At 45.3% G+C, this 14,295-nt stretch overlaps 1 protein-coding gene across 5 annotated transcripts in view; it reads left to right on the forward strand.

The window, feature by feature from the left end:
* Rai2 (retinoic acid induced 2) overlaps positions 1-14,295 on the forward strand; it is a 69,842-nt gene that overhangs the window by 35,121 nt on the left and 20,426 nt on the right. For 2 of the 5 annotated variants that reach the window (XM_075957949.1, XM_075957948.1), the window contains exon 2: positions 8,645-8,746. The exons of the other annotated variants lie outside the window; for them this stretch is intronic. The gene's annotated coding sequence lies outside the window, so the exon portion shown is untranslated. The remainder of the gene's footprint in view (positions 1-8,644; positions 8,747-14,295) is intronic. 5 annotated transcript variants of the gene reach the window in all.

Raw genomic sequence — 14,295 nt, forward strand, 5'->3', positions numbered from 1 at the left:
GCCACATGCAGAGCTTCTTACTCATCAAAAGGCGAGTGCTAATTTACTCTGCATGGCTTCAACATCCCACACGACAATGACTCAACTCCGTTGCTCTTCAGTTATATATAATATATATTGAACACATTAGTCACTATTTCATGCCACTTGTGTGAGAAATTTGAGACATATTTTAAGTACATTCTTCAGAAATATTATTCTCTCTCACTTCCTACATCCCTCCTTCCTCCAAACACATATCCACTGAATACCATCTATGCACCAGCTGCTATTCTGGATGTTGGGTACACAGTAATGAACATGGTAATGGGGCTTTCATTCCAGATAAGATAGTAAAGACAGACTATACAGAAGTCAAAGGAAAGAGAATAGTGTGCCAATGGGATAGGCCCCGGAGAAAAGCCATGCAGAGACTGATGTGAGACAGAGTAACTGGTTTGGAAATAGTTAAAGAATCTTCCCAAGGCAGGGAGCTGTTTTGACTTCCGATGAAAAGTCCAGAGGAAGATGCAGCAGCTATGGCGAGGGCTTTGCAAGCTGAATATACAGTCTGTGGACAAGCCCCAATGCAGGAAACAGCCTGTGTCTTTGAAGGAAAGATGTATTCTGAGCAAAGACGAAAGTCACTGGCAATGAGGCTGGAAAGAGTTCAAGTTGGTTCAGATTGGGCAAGGCTCTGTAGGGCTGCACGTTCCTCACAAGGAGATGCCATCCAAGAGCTTTATGCAGATGAAGAAACAATCGGATTTGTTTTTTTTAACATTTTTAAAGATTTATTTTTTATTTGTATGTATGTTTGTGTGTATAAATTTATGGTGTGTGTGTATCCAAAGAGGACAGGAAGCATCAGATCTGCCGCAGCTAGAGTTACAGGCAGTTGTGAACCACCTGACATGGGTGCTGGGAACCACACTCGGGTCTTCTGCAAGCTTGCAGCAAGGGCTCTTAAGTGCGGAGCCATCTCTTCAAGCCCCTGATTTATGTTTTAGAAGATAGGAGTGAGTAAGTATGTGGAACACTGCTCATCTAAGATAAGGGACAAGAGATTGTCTCAGTATATTTGACCACATGGAGGTCAACTTGACCTTAGCAAGAACGATTGCCAAGTAAAAGTGGAGAGCAGCTCCTCGCTTTGCCTTTTGGTTTCAGAACACAATAGCACTATCAAGCACCAGGCATTTGCATTTAATAAGGTTGATAAGTCAATACTATTTAATACTAATTTAGTCAGCTTTTAAGGCATGAATATCTTTTCTTTTTTTCGCCTACCCCAGGAAAAAGACATTATAACGGTCACAATGGTAGTGGGGATGCCGTCTTTGGTATCAAAGATGATGTGACTATTTGCCGTTTGGTAGCTTGTCAGTGTGTCAGTCACAGCTACACACACACTCACAAACACACGCACACACATCTCCCTCCACATGCACACCCCACATACACACTAGTCCTCCATACCAGCCACGGCCCATGTTCATTACAGAATGGCTGCCCAGTGCTAAAATCTGCTTTGACTTAGGGTAACTATCATGCTCCTTATAAATGGGCTATGCAAAATACAGAAGGGTTACCTCAGTATCCTCGGAGATGTGGTCTGATGGTTATCCTCTGCATGGCCTTTTATTTCCAATGTCCACCCAGCCTCATAACCTTGTGTGAACTTTTAAGTCCAAGAACGGTAGGAAATCCCTCAGCATAAATCCTTGAAGGGGCATTTGAAGGCATATAGAAACTCATTTTTGGTGGAAAGTGACTATAGAGGAAAAACATGTTTAGCACAAGCTTAAATATTAGCCGTGCTTTTTATGCGGTCTTCCGCAGCATTTTGGAACCCGGACATTTTTCCTGACTGATCATTCCCTTTGATTTTTTTTCCTTCCACTGCTTTGATTTCATAACACAAGAATAATATTTTTCTGGATTAAATTTCTTGTAAGTAGTCTTACCCAGGGGATATTTTAAAATTTAAAGATGATTCTATTTTCTTATAAGCATCGAGACGTCCATGCACAAACATCTAACAGGTTCTGTTGAGCTAGCTAGCTCTTTTAAAGGCATGACTTCAAATTTTCTTCTTTATTATACCTCCTAAGTCAAAGTCCCATCAATTTCGTGCTGCTACAAATACCGAGAAGAGGTGCCTCCATCAATACCTGCATACTGGATAGAGGTCTGGGCCTGAGAGTTTCGCACTAATGCATTGTGCCTTCAAGGAGCACGCAAAGCTTGTCAATCCCTCCACATTAAATACCCATCTTCATCATGCTGACTAAATCCTCAAAAGGTCACTACTGTCCTCCCTCCCAACTGGCAAAATTGAGTCCTATTGACCATCCACAGACACCTTCTTTCTGCAGTTAACACACCCTGGGAAATGAATAGCTGTCTTGAGGAAAATCAGGCATGAAGTCCTCCTTCCCTGGCCTGTTGGGATGTCTAAGTGCTTAACTGGCAGGGCCTTCTTATAAGCTTTCTTCTATCTCTTGTCTTGGGCCATTGAACTCTAGGTCTATGCTATAGGTTTTTTTTTTATTTTAGGTTCTGGCTATGACAAACAATGCTACTATGAACACTGTTAAGCAAATATCCTTGTGGTTTGAGTGTGTGTCCTCTGAGTATATGCCCAAGACTGGTATCACTGGGTCTTGAGATAGGTTGATTCCCAGTTTGCTGAGAAACCACCATACTGGTTTCCAAAGTGGCTGTACAAGTTTGTATTCTCACCAGCAGTGGCGGTGTGTTCCCCTTACTCCACATCTTCTCCCACACAAGCTGTCCTCCGTGTTTTTGATCTTAGCCTTTCTGACAGGTGTGAGATGGTATCTCAGAATCATTTTGATTTGCATTTACCTGATAACTAAGGATGTTGAGCAATTCCTTAAATATCTTTTGGCCATTTGAGATTCTTCTGTTGAGAGTTCTCTGTTTAGATCTGTTCCCCAATTTTTTAGTTGGATTATTTGGTATTTTGATGTCTAGTTTCTTGAGTTCTTTACATATTTTGGAAATCAGTCTTCTGTCTGATGTGGGGTTGGTGAAGCTCTTTTCCCATTCTGCCATTTTGTCTTATTTATAGTGTCTTTTGCCTTACAGAAGCTTCTCAGTTTTAGGATGTCCCATTTATTAATTGTTGTTCTCCGTTTCTGTGCTACTGGTGTTATATTCTGGAAGTGATCTCCTGTGCCAATATGTTCAGTTGGCACATACTCTTCGCACTTTCTCTTCTATCAGGTTCAATGTAACTGCATTTCTGTTGAGGTCTTTAATCCACTCAGACTTTGTGCATGGGGATAGGTATGGATCTGTTTGCATTCTTCTACATGCTAACATCCATTTATACCAGCACCATTTGTTGAAGAGGATTTCTTTTTTTTTCTTTGTACAATTTTGGCTTCTTTGTCAAAGATCAGGTGTTCACGAGTGTGTGGATTAATGTCAGGGTCTTCAAACTGATCCCATTGGTCTATGTGTCTGTTTTTACACCAATACTAAGCAGTTTTTATTACTATAGTTCTATAGTAGAGTTTGAACTCAGGAATAGTGATGCCTCCAAAAGTTCCTTTATTGTACAGGATTGTTTTAGCTATTCTGGATTTTTTGTTTTTCCATATGAAGTTGAGTGTTGATCTTTCAAGGTCTGTAAAGAACAACTCTAGACTGACAGCTGTGGAGCCTCCACGGGGCCTAACTAGGAACCCTGCTTATGGGAACAGTGTGTAGCTGAGAGGCCCCTGGTAGGACGGGGATCTATCCCTGGTGCATAGTTAGCTTGTTAGAGCCCATTCCCTACGGTGGGAGGCCATGCTCAGCCTTAATGCAGAGGGGAGGGGTCTGGTCCTGCCTCAACTTAATGGGCCAGGCTTTGTTGACTCTCCATGGGAGACCTTACCCTTTGGGAGGAGTGGGGAGTGGGGTAGGGAGGAGGCATGAGGGGAGTGGTAGGAGGACAGATGAGAGGAAGAAATGGGGTTAGAATGTAAAATGAAATTTAAAAATAAATATATAAAAATAAAAAATACTTTTACTTTGTCGTTGACGTTTCATACAAATATATCATGCATTCTAACCAGACCATTGCATTACCCTCTTCGATTCCTCTCCTAATCTCTCCAGATCTCTTCTTCTCCTCTACAAGTTCTCTCCTATTTTCATTACACCGAGTTCTTAGCTGAAAGCCTGCAAATCCCAAACCGTAACGCCCTAAAGGGAGCAAAGCAACTCTGGACTTTGCCTCAAGTGCCCTTCTCTTGTCTGCTGATGGAAGTGAGATTGTAAGACCATGGTCAGCCTGAAGTGCCGACATTCCACCCCTAGAGCCAGTGGATCTCTCTCTAACCAGAACGTCAGGTACTCAGGAGGGGAGCCATCCATGGACTGCATCTTCTTGGGATGATTCCAACAAGCAGATTTTCTGGGTCAATAGATATGAATGCATTCAAATTGCCCTCCAGAAAGTTCTTAACCTCCTTACTTCCTTATCAACATGCATATGTTACACTGTGTTCTTCATCGTTTACTCATTTGTCAATTCATTCACCTATTGATTCAGCACCCAGACTGTATACCAGGCAATGGCTACCCAGCACCAAATGCACTAATCACTTCCTACCTAGCCTGGCCTTGAGTTTTCTTTTGGCCTCTCTTAAGAGCTCTTGGGACTGGGTATGGGTTGCTCAGAGACTGGCCAGCCAGGATATGCTCTCCACTTATGAGGTGGGGATTGTGGCGTGGGCAGATCATAGAGAAAGAGTCTTCAGCCCTGTCTGCTTCTGGGGGTCACATGTGAACCTTTTACAGCCTGATTTCTCAGTTCCATTGTGGACGATTCAGATTTCACTGATCTGGGCTGTGACTTGGGCATCCTGATCCTTCAAAGCTCCCTTATCCAGTCTCTGGTGTGATTACCATTACTCTCTCCAGACTCCCTTCCTAGGGACTCTGGCTTACTGAACACTCTCCACCGGGCCTCCACCTTGTTTCTTGACCTGTCACTTTAGATTTGGTTTGATGTTAATTGTTTCCTCATACGCATCTTGCTTATGATGGAGCATAAGAAACCAGCCTATGCCAGGTTTATGTTTGAATAAATAACCATTGTTATGGAAAACTGTTGTTGAACAAAAAAAAATCACTCCCTTGTCATCATATTTATTGCTTATTTATAGTTTCAAACATGTCTCATTTTATTTAGCCTTCCACAAAAAAAGGTCCTTTGACATCCTATCTTTTATTATAATAATAGCCAACCCTATTGTGTGGTTACCATGTGCCAGGAACTAATAATAGTAATTGGTTTGAATCTGTTGCTTCATTCCCATTAACAAGCCTGGGGCATCCACATAGAACTATCAGTCCTTGTACCTGTGAGGAAACTGACATATTCAGAGGTTATAAGACTTGCTCATACTCACATAGCCAGCCTGGGTACCTCTGTCTCCTTTAATGACGTGCAGTCTCTGTTATACAAGCCAGAAGGTTTTCTCTCTGCCGCGTGATGTCTTTACATTGGGTTTCCTCCTTTAATTGGAACTACAGGGAATGAGTGAGTATGCACCTGGGAGCTGTGAGGGTCCCCCCCCCTCAGCTAACACCATGACAGGGTGCTCAGACAGAGTTTGGGAAGAAAATCACTGTGCCACTTAGAAGACAATCAGTTTTGCGTCTCTTATGTTGCACCCACTGAACTGGGGTGTCTCAGTCTGTGGAGAAACAGCTTACCTAAGTAAAACCAGATGGTTATTACCTACCAAGGGATGCCAGGCTCTTCTGCCTTTCACAGTGTCATACCTACATACTTTTAGAATAGTCTCAGAGGGAAAAAATGAGAGGCAAAGGAAAGCCTGGGCATGATTCAGAAACAGCTTGGATTTGTCTGTCTTTGAAAATGCGAAGGGCGTCTCATCTGCTACTTCTCCTGGGAGAAATCAGCGGCTCTCGGAAGTCAGTAATTGTGATCTTGAGTCACAATTTCTTCAGCTGAATCAGAGCCCGGTATGGGAAAGCAAGCTGGACCCAGCACGTGTGTCTGCTGCCGTAGACAAATCAGCAAGGGGAGAGCCTGAATCTGCCTCTTAGAAGGAAGGAATTAGCCAGCCTGAGAAGAAAATAGATTTGAGAAATGCATTTTGCCTCAAGGTTCAACGGGGGAATGCAGGTCAGATTTACCCAAATGTCTTTAGTCACGGTTCTCTCCCCTGTTTTTATCTCACACCCAGCTCAGAGTTTCAAAAGAGAGGGCAAAGGTGAACCTTTACACCCGTGCTCTTAATAGTTCCATTCACATCAGTAGAAATAAGAATTCTTTTCAGTTTCTAAGCTGAAAGTGTGTTATTAAAATATATGCAAAATCATTACTCTACTTGTGTATTACTCAACTATTTTCAGCTTATTAAGATGGATCTCTACTTCTGTCTTTGTGATCATAGTGCTCAACTCAAATTCCAAAAACTGTCACTAACATACCTTCGTTTTTTTTCTCCTGAGAATAAATATCACCTATGATAAGAAAAGAAGCTGGAAATATTCACATGGATTTTGACATAGCCCTAAGGAGTTAGTCATTAAAGAATGTCTGAATTCTAATTAGCCTTCAAATAATCTTTTCCGTGGTAAAACACTTCTGCTTGGAAGCACACCGTTTCAATATGCTGTTTGTCACCTCATTACCTGAAGGCTGCTTGGAGGCATTTTGTGGAATTCAAATCATTTGAGAGCACAAAGGGGCTGTATGAAGTCTCAGAAGATATGCAGAACTTTGAGTCCTAACTCTAGCCCTGTTGCTAACATGGCTCGAGACAAGCCGCCTCCCCAGGACCTTCTGTTTCCTTGTCTGTGAAATGTATTGTTCTAATTTTTCTAAAATGGAAATCAGAAGACTGTACGTAACAACCTCTCCCTTTCTTTCCTACTATGTAAATTGCTGGTTTCTTTCTTTCACACACAACACACATGTGTGTGCATGTGTGTGCATACACACACAACGCACAAACATATTCATGTATGCATATTCATACTCATGACCTTGTATATCCCTCTCCTTAACTTCTTGGAGTTGGAAATGATATCATGCATTGGAGTCTCTTCTCCTTTTAGGTCTTTGTTCATGGAGGTTTTGGCCGATCAGTTATAAAACAACAAAAATGTGATCCATAAATGGAACAATGCCATGAAACTTGTATTATAATTGTGTACATGAGGCCCCCAAATTAAAAATGAATCTGAATCTGGATGATGATGCTACTAATGACAACTAGAAAGTTCCTTAGAACCCAGACATGATTCGAAGTTGAACATTCGATAGGAATTAGGAAATTCCTACTTCACTAGTAGGTATCATTTCCCCCCCATTCTGTAGGCAAGGGAAACTGTAGTCCAGAAGAGCTAAGTCATTTTCCTAAATCCACACAGTTTTCCCCAGGTAGAACCAAGGTTTGTGTGCAGGTTCAATTTACAAGCTCACATCTGTGCTAATAGATCACAAAGCTTCTTTTATGTTTCCTATTTGAGGGCTAAACATGGTGGATGCAAGTGGCTGTGCCTAGCCTTTTAATAGGGATATTGACTATTCTTCTCCACCATGTAAATTCAAAGGGAAGACTTTGCTTTAAGGAACCTTGGACTGCCTGCCTTTCTCCTGCATATCTTGAGAACCGTGCAGGAGAATCAGTGCCATTGCTTTGATGTCCCTAACACAGGACCTTTAGGAGGAACAGGATCCATTGTCAAACTGACAATGTATTTTGTCCCTAGCTGACTTGCTGGTGACCTCCTCTCTCCCTCCCTGCCCTTCCACCCACCCTGTCCAGATTCAATATTGGCATTTCCTGGAAAGCAGTTTTGGCTCAGAACCTGCTATCTAGCCCACAATCTGAGGCCAGCTTTGCTTGTGGCCTCTGTTATTTTACTTCATAGAATGCTTCTATTTGGGGCCTGCTGTTGCTGCTTCTTTTGTCCTATGGTAAAAGGTCCCTGGCAGGTGTCATGGGAGGTGCCCTTTCCCCCTCGCCACTAGAAAGAAACCTCTGCTCTGTATTGGGTCAGTGGTGAGCAAATCCCATAATGTGTGTTCAGAGAACCACAGGGACTTCTTTCTCTCTGGAATACTTCTGTACTATCTGAACTGTCTTTCTCCTTAAAACGGGTGATACACAGCATGAAATACAATGATTCATAAGTGGTCAGATGGTCTGTGCTGACAATCGACAAGCACCTGTGCCAATTGAAAGCATCAGAGAGACAAGAAAAAAGCATGCCCACCCCCATAGGAAAGCATATTAGGCTCATTTCCAATCCATCCCCCTCCTCTTTCTTTCCTGTAACAACCACTTTCTGATTTCTAATGCCATGGTATTTTTTTTGAATTGTTTTTCTCATTTGTATCAGTGAAGCCCTGCAATATGCGTGCTTTTGTATGTGGCTTTTGCTCAACACCGTCTTTTGAGCTGCAGCTGTATCACTTCAGGTAGCGGCGGTTCATTGCTCTAAATTGGCGAGCAGTATTCCATTGTACAAGCTTGGCATAGCCTAATTACCCATTCATCTGTTGACAAACATGCAGACTGTTCCCAGTGTGAGGAACCTGGGAGCAGAATTGCTATCAACGTCTGTTATAAGTAGTTGTGTGACTGTGTATTCGGATTTGCAGGAAAAGGACACGCATGAGCAGAATCACCAGGATAGAGGAACTTCATTGGAAGCTGCCAGGCCTGCACCAGGTCTTCGTATTTTCAGTGATAAGATCACTCAGGTGTGTGTGGGGTGTGTGTGTGTGTGTGTGTGTGTGTGTGTGTGTGTGAGAGAGAGAGAGAGAGAGAGAGAGAGAGAGAGAGAGAGAGAGAGAGGAGGGAGGAAGGAAGGGAAGGGAAGGGAAGGGAAGGGAAGGGAAGGGAAGGGAAGGGAAGGGAAGGGAAGGGAAGGGAAGGGAAGGGAAGGGAAGGGAAGGGAAGGGAAGGGAAGGGAAGGGGGAAAGAGAGGGGTAAGTGTGTGTACTTATTCATGTGTACGGGTGCAGATGCACACCCACCGCAAATGTGTGCAGATCACAGGACAGGCATGTGAATCAGGCTGTTGGTGTTAGTTATCACCACTTTGCCTTCTCCTGAGACATGGCCTCTTTAAAGCTACCCTAGCCAGGTTAGCTGGCCTATGAACTACTGGAGATGCTTGTATCTCTGCCTCCCCTCTCCCCATAAGGGCCTGCTGGGGTTACTGTGTTACTGTGTCTGGCTTTTACACTGGTTTTGGAAATCCACACTTAAGCCCTCAAGCGTGTGCCGCAACACTGTTACTCATTAACCCACTTCCGGGGCCCTTGGTGTTTTGTTGTTGTTGTTTGTTTGTTTTAAGAATTTTCAAAAATGTCTATTGCTGGGCTAGAGAGTTGGCTCAGTGGTTAAAAGCGCTGCCTGCTCTTCCAAAGGTCCTGAGTTCAATTCCCAGCAACCACATGGTGGCTCACAACCATCTGTAATGGGGTCTGGTGCCCTCTTCTGGCCTGCAGGCATACACACAGACAGAATATTGTATACATAATAAATAAATAAATATTTTAAAAAAATGTCTATTGCTGCCTGCTCAGACACTGACGGTCCTGTGGGAGGGAAATGGGGTGTTAATTTTTTATAGACATGAGTTTTTTGTTCATGATCTCTATCCCTAAAGTAGTCTTTCAGGGCTAAGAGATATCTTGGGCTGCCTCAGGGCCAGCTGAAGGCCAAAGAGTGTTGGGGGGTGTGGCAAGATAGGGAAGAGGAAGGAGGCAGAAAAAAGTCAGGACCGAGAAGGCATGCGCAGGAAGCACAGAGGCACACCACAGTAGCCACAGTACAAGTCTCAAGGGGAAATGGTAACACACACACACACACACTAAGAATTTGACACATAAGTAGCTAGCAGGCACAGTCCAGTTCATAGAGCCATTTAGGGAGAACATCAGGATGTCATTTTCTATTATTATCATTAGTCATTACTATTACTAGTATTTGTAATTATTTATAATTATTATTAACTATTATTATTATTTTGAGATAAGGTCTCACATAGTACAGGCTGACCTCGTACTTGCCACGGAGCTAGTAACCTTGAAATCCTAATCCTCCTTTTCTGGGATTAAGATATCCATCACCACACCCTGTTTTTGCAGTGCTGGGGACTGAACCCAGGGCTTTGTGCATAGAAAGCAAACACTCTACCAAGTGAACCACATAAATCTCAAATATTGATGTGGATAAAGAGATGATTGGAACAAGAGAGACTTGGCTCTAGAGCGGTTCCCAGGTGTCCAAGGAGATGTCCCCAGCTAGGTCCTTGGGAAGCAGAGGAGAGGGCGCCTGAACTGGCCTTATCCCATAGCCACTCTGATGAATATCTTGCATATCACCATAGAACATTCATCTGGCAATGGATGGAGATAGAGACAGAGACCCACACTGGAGCACTGGACTGAGCTCCCAATGTCCCAATGAGGAGCAGAAGGAGGGAGAACATGAGAAAGGAAGTCAGGACCACGAGGGGTGCATCCACCCACGGAGACAGTGGGACTGATCTAATGGGAGCTCATCAAGGCCAGCTGGACTGGGACTGAACGAGCATGGGATCAGACCAGACTCTCTGAATGTGGCTGACAATGAGGGCTGACTGAGAAGACAATGAGAATGGGTTTTGATTCTACTGCATGTACTGGCTTTTTGGGAGCCTAGTCTGTTTGAATGCTCACCTTCCTAGACTTGGATGGAGGGGGGAAGGCCTTGGACTTCCCACAGGGCAGGGCACCCTGACTTCTCTTAGGACTGGAAAGGGAGGGGGAGGGGAAGGGGGAGAGTGGGAGGAAAATGGGAAGCGGTGGGAATTTTTAATAAATAAATTTTTAAAAAGGGATGATTGGAATTTCAAAGGCAACAGTCGGAGGCTGCTAGTTCATTTTTTGGCTGCCATAACTCAAAATAATCACACAGAAGCTATATTATTTGTAATACTGTTTGATCAAAATCTTAAGCATATTTTTAGCTAGCTCTTATATCCTAAACTAACCCATCTCCATTAATCCGTGTATCACCAAATGGCTGTGGCTTACTGGGTAAAGTTCTTTCTGATGTCAGGAAGGAATACATGGCTTCTCCCTGACTCCGGTTTCTTCCTCCCAGCATTCAGTTCCATCTTCCCCGCCTAGCTCTATTCTGCCCTATACAGGCCAAAGCAGCTTCTTTATTCATTAATCAATAAACGCAACACATATACAGAAGGACCTCCCACACCAAATGGCAGCCTTACGATGGCAGCTACTGTGTCCCCAATGTGAGAGCTGTGGCTGACAAGGATAAGGGCTTCACTGAGTCAAAGACAGAACATGTCCTTCTGAAAAGAAAGACATCTCAGCTTCTATGTCAAGTACGTAGAGATTCAGGGAGCTTATAGCTACAGAGAAATCTACCCACCCTGGTCTGGGGATCAGAAGGGGAAGAATGAGTCAAGGATCCCATCAATAAAGTAGGAATGGCCCCTGCATACTTCTTGAGATGATATTTAAAGCTGCAGAAGCTATTTGGACATACCCTTTGCCCATGGAAGCCCAACTTGTGTAGCAAATGTTCTCATCAGTTTGGTCATTCCAATGTGGCAAGAACTTCTTGTTTCCTTAGATGAACCAGTATTTTTGGAAAGAAACCCAAAAGGAATGCAATAATGTTAAAAACGAGGCGAAAGTTTGCTATTGATGACACTCCCCTGGGCAATGGTTGGGGAAAGACTCTTGAATGACAATCTTTGCCTAGAAAAATCAGTATGTTGCACAAGGGGAAAGGGCTCTTAGAGCACGGAGCTATAGATGGTGAGCTCACTCAAAGTAGAACCCACCGAGATCTTATTACAAATGGTCTCAGGTGGAGAAAAAGGCAGCAGATCCAAGTTTCCCTGTGCTACAGATCAGCAAACCTTTCATTAAAGGTCCAAGGAGCAAAGGAAGGGCTGTTCTTGTAGTTTCCTCTGATAAGAAGTCAGGTGATCTGGCTCTCCCAGTATGTCTGTTTGCCTGTGTTATAACAGGGTCCCCGTTTTGTATTCTGCCACCTTCCACTGACTGGCATAAACCTGGCCACCTGAGGAGCTTCACGGCTCAGGAAACAAAACTGCTGACGGCCCTGCCTCTCTCTGCCTCTCTCTGTGCCTCTCTGTGCCTCTCTCTGCCTCTCCTCTCTGCCTCTCCTCTCTGCCTCTGTCTGCCTCTCTCTCTCTGTCTCTCTCTTCCTCTCTCTGTCTCTACTCTCTGCCTCTCTCTGCCTCTCTCTGCCTCTCTCTGCCGCTCTCTGCCTCTCTCTGCCTCTCTCTGCCTCTCTCTGTCTCTCGCTGCCTCTCTCTGCCTCTCTCTGCTTCTCTCTGCCTCTCTCTGCCTCTCTCTCTGTCTCTCTGTCTCTCTCTGCAACTCTCTCTGTCTCTCTCTGTCTCTCTCTGCCTCTCTCTGTCTCTCTCTGCCTCTCTCTGCCTCTCTCTGTCTCTCTCTGCTTCTCTCTGCCTCTCTCTCTGTCTCTATCTCTGCCTCCCTCTGCCTCTCTCTGCCTCTCTCTCTCTGTTTCTCTCTTCCTCTCTCTGTCTCTCTCTGTCTCTCTCTGCCTCTCTCTGCCTCTCTCTGCCTCTCTCTGCCTCTCCTCTCTGCCTCTCTCTCTGTCTCTCTCTGCCTCTCTCTGCCTCTCCTCTCTGCCTCTCTCTGTCTCTCTCCGCTTCTCTCTGCCTCTCTCTCTGTCTCTCTCTCTGCCTCTCTCTCTGTCTCTCTCTCTGCCTCTCTCTGTCTCTCTCTGCTCTCTGCCTCTCTCTCTGTCTCTCTCTCTGCCTCTCTCTGCCTCTCTCTGTCTCTCTCTTTCTCTCTCTCTGTTTCTCTCTCTTTCTCTGCCTCTCCTCTCTGCCTCTCCTCTCTGCCTCTCTCTGTCTCTCTCTCTGCTTCTCTCTGCCTCTCTCTCTGTCTCCCTCACTGCCTCTCTCTACCTCTCTCTCTCTGTCTCTCTCTTCCTCTCTCTGTCTCTCTCTGTCTCTCTCTGCTTCTCTCTGCCTCTCTCTGCCTCTCCTCTCTGCCTCTCTCTCTGTCTCTCTCTCTGCCTCTCTCTGCCTCTCCTCTCTGCCTCTCTCTGTCTCTCTCTGCTTCTCTCTGCCTCTCTCTCTGTCTCCCTCACTGCCTCTCTCTGCCTCTCTGCCTCTCTCTCTCTGTCTCTCTCTTCCTCTCTCTGTCTCTCTCTGTCTCTCTCTGCCTCTCTCTGCCTCTCTCTGTCTCTCTCTGCCTCTCTCTGTCTCTCGCTGCCTCTCTCTGCCTCTCTTTGCCTCTGTCTGCCTCTCTCTGTCTCTCTCTGCCTCTCTCTGCCTCTCTCTGCTTCTCTCTGCCTCTCTCTGCCTCTCTCTCTGTCTCTCTCTGTCTCTCTCTGCCTCTCTCTCTATCTCTCTCTGTCTCTCTCTGCCTCTCTCTCTGTCTCTCTCTGCCTCTATCTGTCTCTCTCTGCCTCTCTCTGCCTCTCTCTGTCTCTCTCTGCTTCTCTCTGCCTCTCTCTCTCTCTCTCTGCCTCTCTCTGCCTCTCTCTGCCTCTCTCTGTCTCTCTCTGCCTCTCTGCCTCTCTCTGCCTCTCCTCTCTGCCTCTCCTCTCTGCCTCTCTCTCTGTCTCTCTCTCTGCCTCTCACTGCCTCTCCTCTCTGCCTCTCTCTGCCTCTCTCTGCCTCTCTCTGTCTATACTCTCTGCCTCTCTCTGCCTCTCTCTCTGTCTCTCTCTCTGCCTCTCTCTGTCTCTCTCTCTGTCTCTCTCTGCCTCTCTCTGTCTCTCTCTGCCTCTCTCTGCTTCTCTCTCTGCCTCTCTCTCTGTCTCTCTCTCTGCCTCTCTCTGTCTCTCTCTGCTCTCTGCCTCTCTCTGTCTCTCTCTCTGCCTCTCTCTGTCTCTCTCTCTGTCTCTCTCTGTCTCTTTCTCTGCCACTCCTCTCTGCCTCTCCTCTCTGCCTCTCTCTGTCTCTCTCTCTGCTTCTCTCTGCCTCTCTCTCTGTCTCCCTCACTGCCTCTCTCTGCCTCTCTCTCTCTGTCTCTCTCTGCCTCTCTCTGTCTCTCTCTGCCTCTCTCTGCCTCTCTCTGCCTCTCTCTGCCTCTCCTCTCTGCCTCTCTCTCTGTCTCTCTCTCTGCCTCTCTCTGCCTTTCTCTGTCTCTCTCTTTCTCTCTCTCTGTTTCTCTCTGCCTCTCTCTCTGTCTCCCTCACTGCCTCTCTCTGCCTCTCTGCCTCTCTCTGTGTGTCTCTCTCTTCCTCTCTCTGTCTCTCTCTGTCTCTCTCTGTCTCTCTC

This window comes from Microtus pennsylvanicus, chromosome X (genome assembly GCF_037038515.1).
Source record: "Microtus pennsylvanicus isolate mMicPen1 chromosome X, mMicPen1.hap1, whole genome shotgun sequence".
In the NCBI taxonomy this organism is placed as follows: domain Eukaryota; kingdom Metazoa; phylum Chordata; class Mammalia; order Rodentia; family Cricetidae; genus Microtus; species Microtus pennsylvanicus.